The following is a 9,000-nucleotide window of genomic DNA, read 5'->3' on the forward strand; positions in this document are numbered from 1 at the left end:
ACTCGGATACCATCATCTGAAATAACATGACCTAGAAATGCCACGGATTTTAGCCAAAACTCGCACTTCGAAAACTTTGCATACAATTCCCGATCTCGAAGAACGCCAAGAACAATTCTTAGGTGATCTGCATGTTCTGACTCTGTGCGAGAATATACCAGGATATCGTCGATAAACACTATCACAAAAAGATCCAAGAACGGCCTGAACACATTATTCATTAAATTCATGAACACTGTCGGGGCGTTTGTCAACCCAAACGACATCACTCGGAACTCGTAATGGTCGTACCTTGTTCTGAAGGCTGTCTTGGGAATGTCTTTTCTTTGATCCTCACTTGATGATAACCCGATCTTAGGTCTATCTTAGAAAACCACTTAGCACCTTGTAATTGATCGAACAAGTCGTCGATTCTGGGAAGGGGATATCTGTTCTTCACAGTCACCTTGTTCAACTGTCTATAATCGATACACATTCGTAGCGACCCATCTTTCTTTCGCACGAACAAGACCGGTGCTCCCCATGGTGATGAACTGGGTCTAATAAAACCCTTCTCGAGTAAGTCTTTCAACTGTGCCTTTAGCTCTTTCAACTCTGCTGGAGCCATTCGATAGGGAGGAATAGAAATAGGCTCGGTGTTGGGTACTACATCAATAGCAAAGTCGATTTCCCTTTCTGGAGGAAGGCCTGGTAACACGTCGGGAAACACATCTGGGAATTCATTCACTACCGGGACAGACTGGAAAGTTGGCACTTCCGCTTCCGTGTCATGAACCCGAACTAGATGACAAATATAACCCTTGGCTATCATCTTTCTCGCCTTAAGGTAGGAAATAAACCTACCCTTTGGGGAACCTGTATTACCCTTCCACTCGAGTATGGGCTCTCCCGGAAATTTGAATCGAACTACCTTTGTCCGGCAACAAACATTAGCATAGCATGACGCCAACCAGTCCATACCCATAATTACGTCAAAATCTATCATCTCAAGTTCAATCAAATCAGCCTTTGTCTGACGATCACGTAAAATGACTACACAGTTCACTACAACAAATTTGATTACCAGGGACAAGTTATTTCGTCACCAAAGATTCATATTTTGTCACCAAAAACCTTCCGTGACGAAAAAAATTTCGTCAACCATTCGTCCCTAAATGCGGGTCGCTAAATGTATACAGAGACAACTTAGTGTTTTGTCTCTAAATAAAGTTGCATTAACTACGAAATTCCATTTTGTGCCCAAATGCATAGTATTTATGACAAACTCATTCGTCAAAAAAAGGTATAAAAAATTGTAGTTGATAGTACGTCTTCGTCACTAAAAAGGTTATTAATACTGACCAAACTATCTTGTCACTAATTCTTTGTGTAATTAGTGATGACATTAATTTTCCCTAAAGTTATATGTATTTCGTAGTTGAACAAGATTAATTTCGTCACCAAAAACAATCTATTATATACGAAAAGATATTTCGTCCCCAAATGTATAAATTAGTGACAACTTCTTTTTTACAAAATTGGCTTATAATTTTGTAGTTAAAACCTATCATGTCGTCACTAAAATTATTTTTAGTGACACAACAAAAATGTCACAGTAATTGTCGTGATTAGTAACAATAATAATTGTGATAACATACAAATTTAATTTGTACTTAAAGAATGAATTATATTAATGATTAGAAGGCAATTCTAGGACAAATACTATATTGTCACAATTTATGACAAAATAATGTCTTGTGACAAAAATGTGATTAGTTTGAAAAATACAATGTAGTTGAGTCTCTCTCCTATCTTGTGAGCCCATTGCTTGTTTGAAGCAAAAGAATATTTGAGTTGTTATTCCCAACTCCATTGATAGCTAATTTGTGAATTGCCTTAATAGACTTTCCTTTACCAACTAGATCTCTGATATCATTTTTTTCCCAATAGACTACTTCATTTTGCAAGACCTTTCTTCTAGCTTTCCACGAACTTTCTTGATTCCAATTGAATCTGCATCTATTTTAAAAAGAAAGTCAATGTAGAACACTATCTAAAATGCAAAAAATGGAGTATGTTTTAATTTTTAAATTACAACTAAAAACTGTATCATTACAAATTTAACATAAATGATGATTTACGAACTCCTAACATAACATTACAAATTACTCTATTTGGCAGCATATATTCCATCAAGTAATCCAGTGACCAACTAATGAAGTAGATTACAACTTTAGTGGAAAAGAAGACTTAAACATTAATAAGAACTAGCCACCTCCAGCCCCAAAGTTATGTCCATATCCACTAAACATTAACTATATATAGTTGCTACAATAAACCAACTAGAACTGGCCTACTCCTTAATTATAGGTTAAGTTTGCAGTCACAAAATCTAATTTGATATGAATGCTATCATTAATTCTCTATGAGAGTATGATATGGATCCCTCTTCCCTCCTCTCCCCTTCCAAATATATCATTTGAATATTTATACCATACTTCATGCATTAGACAATTAATAATAGAAATTGGAAGAAAAGAAACAATATATTCCAAGAAATAGAGATACAAACCGAGAAATCATCTAAAAGTACTTGGCAATTAAGAGATGATCCACTGATGGTAGAGCATGTGATAACAACTACTGTAAAAACTCTCAACAGTGCCTAGTTAAGGTGGTGAAGGACGAGATCTTTCCATATATTATGTTTTTCTTCTAATTATACCAAATGAGTGTTGCCCGTGCTCAGCACGGGCCCAACATATTGGTTAATGAAATATATCATACATTTTATTTTTACTTAATCAAAAGTGACTAAGTCATTTAAATCAAGATAGAACAAAGCAATACCAGAATATAAAAAAGTAACAAAGGATTGTTAAAAATATGAGAGTTCCTTGACAAACTACCTTACCTTGTAAAGCGACGAAGCACCCAAGCATTAAGCTATGTTATGTCCAATTTAACATGCACCATATACCACATGCATCCATGCCTCCACCAATCCAACACTCAAGACAGACTCTAGAATTGGCATCAGTTGTTGGCCTAACCCTCTCTCCATTCCCTTGCAGAACAATTAAAAGAGCACATAAATTGTTAAATTTTTTAAGTATATCAAATTTCATTTGTATGGGCTATCAAGACCAATGATGGACTGATAAAATGAGATTGAATGGGCTGACAAAGAAATGAGGAAAACAGGCAAATGCTATGGATAATATACTTGGCAAAAATTTATTTTAGGATACTTCAAGCCAAAAAAGAAGATTATGGATGGGATACTCAGACATAGGTGGTGAAGGATATACTTTGCATAGATAACAGGAAAGACCAAAATAGCTAGTAGACTCAAATGTATAAATTTTTATCCTTAGACCAGTAGCTTCGAATAGAGTAGAGTCGGGTGGTTCCAAGCAATAGGGTTGCAACGTGCATGGGATTTGCTTTAAGCTTTGTACATAACTCTCTTAAGTATTCTAATTACCATTAAAAAAAATCACTGGCTAAAAATGCTTGTAAACTTTAAGAATTCATATGTTTGTTTATATCTGTCATTCTTCAAATTTTATGCATGTAATTATCATTTGGGCACTTGTTTGTAAGAAGTACTAGCATTCAGATGCTACTTAATTTGGCATTATTTCCATCATCAACTTATCTTGTAACGTTTCCTTAACCTCTATTTAACCCAATTCCTCCCCTGCATTTTTCACTTTATTTCCCCTTCCATTAGTAGAGAAAATAAAGAGACAAAACAAACCAATTTAGATTTTCATTTGGATTGGCGTCCCTTTTTTATCAGAAGTATGAGCCCGCTGAAAAGTCATGTCTAAGATCTACTGTACAACCATGTCTCTTTGTATAAGATAAAGAGGTTCCTACCTCTCGCACCACACACAAAAAAATACTAAGATATCAGCTATTCGGTCAACTGTGTGTAATTGTTCCTCACATCTTTATACTTTTGGGATTTGGTTAAACTTCTTAGAAGTAACAAATGAAGACCAAGCTGTAGCCTAAGATTTCTATCTATACACAATCTAAATTATGATGCTATATGCACATGTACAGCTCTTATTACAACAATAAAAGCAAACATACATTAGGAATCAAAAGTAAATATGTTGTAGAGTCAAAAAGTTGTATGAGCTATTTGAATACTACAACCTATATAATGCAGTTAACATATTTTCAAACAAAGATCTAATTGACAAGCATGATACCTCGGATGCCATCACAGTGATCACATCCACATAGAATGCACAAGTCAATGAACTGATCCATACTAAGGTCCACCTCCTCCGGTACCTGAGAAAGGATATCTACAAATGTATATCAGAGACTATGTACCTGATATTAGAAAAAGGAAAATGTTCAAGTTCATTTACCTTGGAGTAAACCTAGGAGCTCAAAAGTTAAGGAATCCATATCTTCTAAGGCCATAGCATAAAGCTGACAAGTAGAGGAACTCCTCTCTAATACTCATCTATAAGGATGCAGGATGCCCTTTGAATGACTCGGAAGTGACATATCATGGTGAAAATTAATTTTGCGAATATAAGCCTTGAACATATTCTTCACAACATTACAGATCAAATATTACAATGATATGAAGCTACATGTAACCAAGTAATTTGAGCATGTCACAAGTAATATAGTACTAAGAATTCTACATATTAACACAGAATACATGCTTTTTGTCCTGCAAATAGTAGTAATCTGCAAGTCTATTTAATGAGATATATATTCCCACAATGGTTTCAAGATTCAGAACTTCTCAATTAAAACAACAAATAAGAACTTCGACGCTAATATTCATTTTCACTTTCTCCATTACAGATGCTATTTTTACAACATCCATAAAAAATGTGTGATGACCTGAATTAAAGGAAAATTCTCATAACCAAATTGGCACCAAAACATAATAATGACAACAACTAGAAAAGGAAATTCAATTTTTCTATAGCGTAACTAGAACTATCTTATCATGTTATATTTATTAATTTAGGAGTTGTCACTTTTTGTATAAAGAGGTCTAATTCTAAACCACATACTTAATTCTAAAATATCAAAGAGAAATTGAGGAAGAGCTATAGAAAAAATAGACTTCTTGAACTTACCTACTACCCTGTGATAGGGAATTCTGGAAACTGGGAGAACTCAACGACATGTCCTTTTCCACGAGAAATTGAAGCTCAAGTCTTGAATCTTGTACTAATTGGAGACACTAACCAATTACACATAAGAATTAATAAGGGAATAATTCTTAAAAGTAGCATAAACACTTGAATTACGTTTACCATGTTCCTCATTTTCTCATTAGCAAGATGATTAGTGCAAAATTACTGATTTACTAAAGGGAAAGATAGATTCGGAGCAAGAATAAAAAGTCCAACACAAACCTTGGAGTAGAAAATAGGTATATCTACTTTGTAGATATCTCTGATGGCCTCAGGATGATTAAAATCTGATAAAGTACAAATAAAAAGAAAGTAAGAAACCCTAAGAAAAACAAGGTTGAAAAGAACCTGTGGTGATTTGTCGAATTTCCAAAATTGTGATTTCAAAGTAAACACAGTAATAAGGAAGGAGAAAAATCAACCTCAAAAACAAATCTAGAATTTGAAGGAAGGGAAGTGGGAATACAATTAAGGAAGAGACCTACCAAATTCAGTTCTAACTGTGTAGAGAGGGAAAACCTAGAACCAAAGTGAAAAATAAAAGAGGGGAAGAATTCGTTTTGCCGCCTTTTGCTTTTTGGCGGAAAGTTGAAAAGAAACAAAAAATTTACGCCATAAACCAAGTACATAATAAGTGCTTTTTTTCATCAAAATAATAAGTTTTAGAGAAAATTAAGTGCTTTGACAACAATAAAAATATATCATTGTCAAATTGTTACATTTAAAAATTTCTTAAACAGCCCATATAATATTCAACTGTTAAAATGTTTTGCTAACATAAAAGATAACTTCGTTTTTAAAAAAATCAATTAAAAAAAAAAGGCAGCTCGGTGCACTAAGCTCCCGCTATGTGTGAGGTCCGGGGAAGGACCGACCACGAGGATCTATTATATGCAGCATTACCCTGCATTTCGATCACATGACAACAACTTTACCAGATACTCCAAAAATCAATTATATACCAAAAATTGAATCAACTTATTTCATTTATTGAAATTTACCAACAAAATTATGGTTGTTTGTAAAAATAAAATGCTACAAATCAAGTATGTAAAGAAGTCTAAAATATAGCTATCACAATCCAAAATCTCATAGTCTCTTGACATGTAAATTTCATAAATGATCACATAATTATGAATTATTTTTCACCAAAATTAAATTATGTTTTCTAATAGAAAAATTACAAAACTTCCACCCTAGTACACAAAAGTCATAATTGTCGGAAAACCCAACATTTTGATACATTTGAAGATAGTAAAAGATTTGTGAATTATCACTCATCACCACGTTAAGAATTTGGGTCGAGATCCTCTTTTAATAGGACCTGTATTTATTAAATCAAAGACAAAAAAGGGTTAAAATATAGAGTAAACTCTTCAGAAGGTTGGATTTATCAACAAATGTGACTTTTGTGTTAGTAGGGTGAAAGTTTTGTAATTTTTCCGTAAGAAAATATAGCTATATGATTTTTCTAATAGAAAAAAAAAAAACAAAGTTATGTGACTATTTATGAAATTTACCTGCCTCTTGACAAGAACTCAACGACCTTCGTATCGAACAAATAACAATTAAACAATAATAAACATGTGTTTTGTCCCTTTAGACTCAATGAAAGGGCGTTAACACGAACTGAAGGCTGAGCATGGCTCGTATGAGGCTATGAATGCAGTGCATGGCCTATGTGACGCATAGCCTTGGGCTAGAAACCTGGATTATGACGCATAGCCTTGGGCTAGAAACCTGGATTATGTTAGATGTAAATTGGGGCATAGGTAGACCCATAGGTTGGTGGCGGTTTTGCATGGGTCATTTATGCTTAGCACGATGCTTATTTTTGCATTATGTTGAAGATATTGTGTCTGTGTAGCTCCGGGCATGTATAAATTTAACCATTACAATACCTTATCAAACCTCTAATTTTCTTCTCTTCTCTATCCACCTCTCTTCTCTCCCCTCCACCTCTCTAGCTCTCTCTGCACCATTTGCAATTATAAGCTCCGATAGAAGCCCTTGTCTTTATTTCTCATATTAATCATTCACCCAACAGATTCTAAGCAGCAAATTTATAGGTTTGAAGTTTCACAAGAAGCTTTAACAAAACCACAGTGGAGTTCTTCAGATTTTTACCCAAAACATCTTCTTTTCAGCTTCAAATCTCCGACCTAGGTCCTCCCAAGCAAAGATTATCAGTTTTAAATAATATAGTCAAAATCTTAATACAAATCTCAGAGTTAAAATATTTCAAGAGATTCTAAAGCTGACAATGGAGATATGGTGGTGTTTGAGAGGAATTATAAGTCCCCAAGGGAATAAATTGTTTATACATAGTTATACAATACTTATACATTGTTCTACAAAGAATATATATTTTTTATACATTATGTATAGCGTATAAGAATGTATATGTAATGTAAAATAGTGTACAATGATGTATATGTAAAGTTACAAAAGAAGTTGAGCAAATTATATATAGCTATACAAAGCATATACATTGTCTATACACTACAATTTGATTTGGTTTCGCTTGTTTATACATAGCATATACACTATATACAGTGTATAAGGATGTATAAGTAAAGTTACAAAAGAAATTGAGCAACTTATATATAGCTATACAGAGCATATACATTGTCTATACACTACAATTTGAGTTGGTTTCGCTTGTTTATACATAGCATATACACTATATACAAAGTATATGTAATATGTATATATAGCTATACAAAACAGATACAAAGAGTTACATTGGCTGCAAATTAGATATGTGGGCCGTATATATGGGTTATTTCCCTATATTTCAATTTTCTTCATTAGTGGTAAATGAGTAATCAAAGATCCACAATATATTTTGCATCTTTTCAAAGCATAATCTTGCACGTTGACGTTACCTTCGTATAATTACTTTAAGTGGAATCAGTAGGTAGTTTTTGCCCGAAGCAAACTGACCGATTTCATCGATAGAGTTTACATACCACAAAATTGACAGACACGTGCGAAAAATTCAAAAAAAAAATGAAAAGGAAATTTTAGCTTTTTAGCGCCAAATTTCGGGACACTATTTTTTACCGAGTCTATCAGTAAATTAAACCAAAAAATTCATTGTTTCAATAAACAAATGAAATTAATCGATTTTCTATTAAAAATTAATAAAAATTACTAGTCCATAAACCGATCAACTTGGACAAAGCTCCGCTCAACTCATTAAAAATAACTGACCGGTGTGGTTAGCAATTTGTTAAAAAAATAAAAAAAAATCACCAATTATTTTCGTGCAAAAAATGCAATTGAAAAGTATAAATAAGAAAAACCAAAAACAAGCACCACAAGTGGTTGAATAGTACCTTGACGCGGTACAAACCTCGATTGTATTCCCGGATGATGCATTTTATATTTGCATAATTTAAGAAAATCAATGGATTCTGTCATTTTTACAAATTAACTACCAATGAATTTGTCAATTTTTCTTAATTTTTCTCCTTCGCCAACTAACCGATGGACTCAATCGATTTCTTATGAAAAGCTTGATTTTTTTTTATTGTCAGTTGACACTTGTAATCATTATAAATCGTAGCCAAAGAACATTTCGTATTTAGCTATGATTTTTTTCATAGCAAATAGTTGAATTATTCAACTACAAATTTTAAGTCGTTATTTAAAATATTGCATGTTTTGTGACAAATATATTTTGTCACTAAAGCGCAGGTTGATCAGAGACAATAAAATCATCGTCACTAATTGTTTATATTATTAGTGACGAAAAAAAAGGTCACAATTAAATACAAATTTTTGTGGCTAAAGCTTACAACATTTATCTACAGACCCTAATTTGTCGCTATTG

The 9,000-nt window shown here is 33.2% G+C and overlaps 1 long non-coding RNA gene across 4 annotated transcripts; it reads right to left on the reverse strand.

The window, feature by feature from the left end:
• Window positions 1–1,640: 1,640 nt before the first annotated feature.
• Window positions 1,641–5,771, reverse strand: LOC132636160 (uncharacterized). 4 transcript variants are annotated; one of them, XR_009581065.1, is made up of 6 exons: window positions 5,585–5,736; window positions 5,385–5,449; window positions 4,371–5,209; window positions 4,206–4,304; window positions 2,894–3,046; window positions 1,641–1,998 (listed from the first exon to the last, which is right to left on the reverse strand). It is a non-coding gene; the product is annotated as an uncharacterized LOC132636160 (long non-coding RNA). The 4 variants fall into 4 exon arrangements; XR_009581063.1 differs by having other exon boundaries at window positions 4,206–5,209; window positions 5,648–5,771; XR_009581064.1 differs by having other exon boundaries at window positions 4,206–5,209; window positions 5,644–5,736.
• Window positions 5,772–9,000: the final 3,229 nt, after the last annotated feature.

This window comes from Lycium barbarum, chromosome 4, assembly GCF_019175385.1.
Source record: "Lycium barbarum isolate Lr01 chromosome 4, ASM1917538v2, whole genome shotgun sequence".
Lineage (NCBI taxonomy): Eukaryota > Viridiplantae > Streptophyta > Magnoliopsida > Solanales > Solanaceae > Lycium > Lycium barbarum.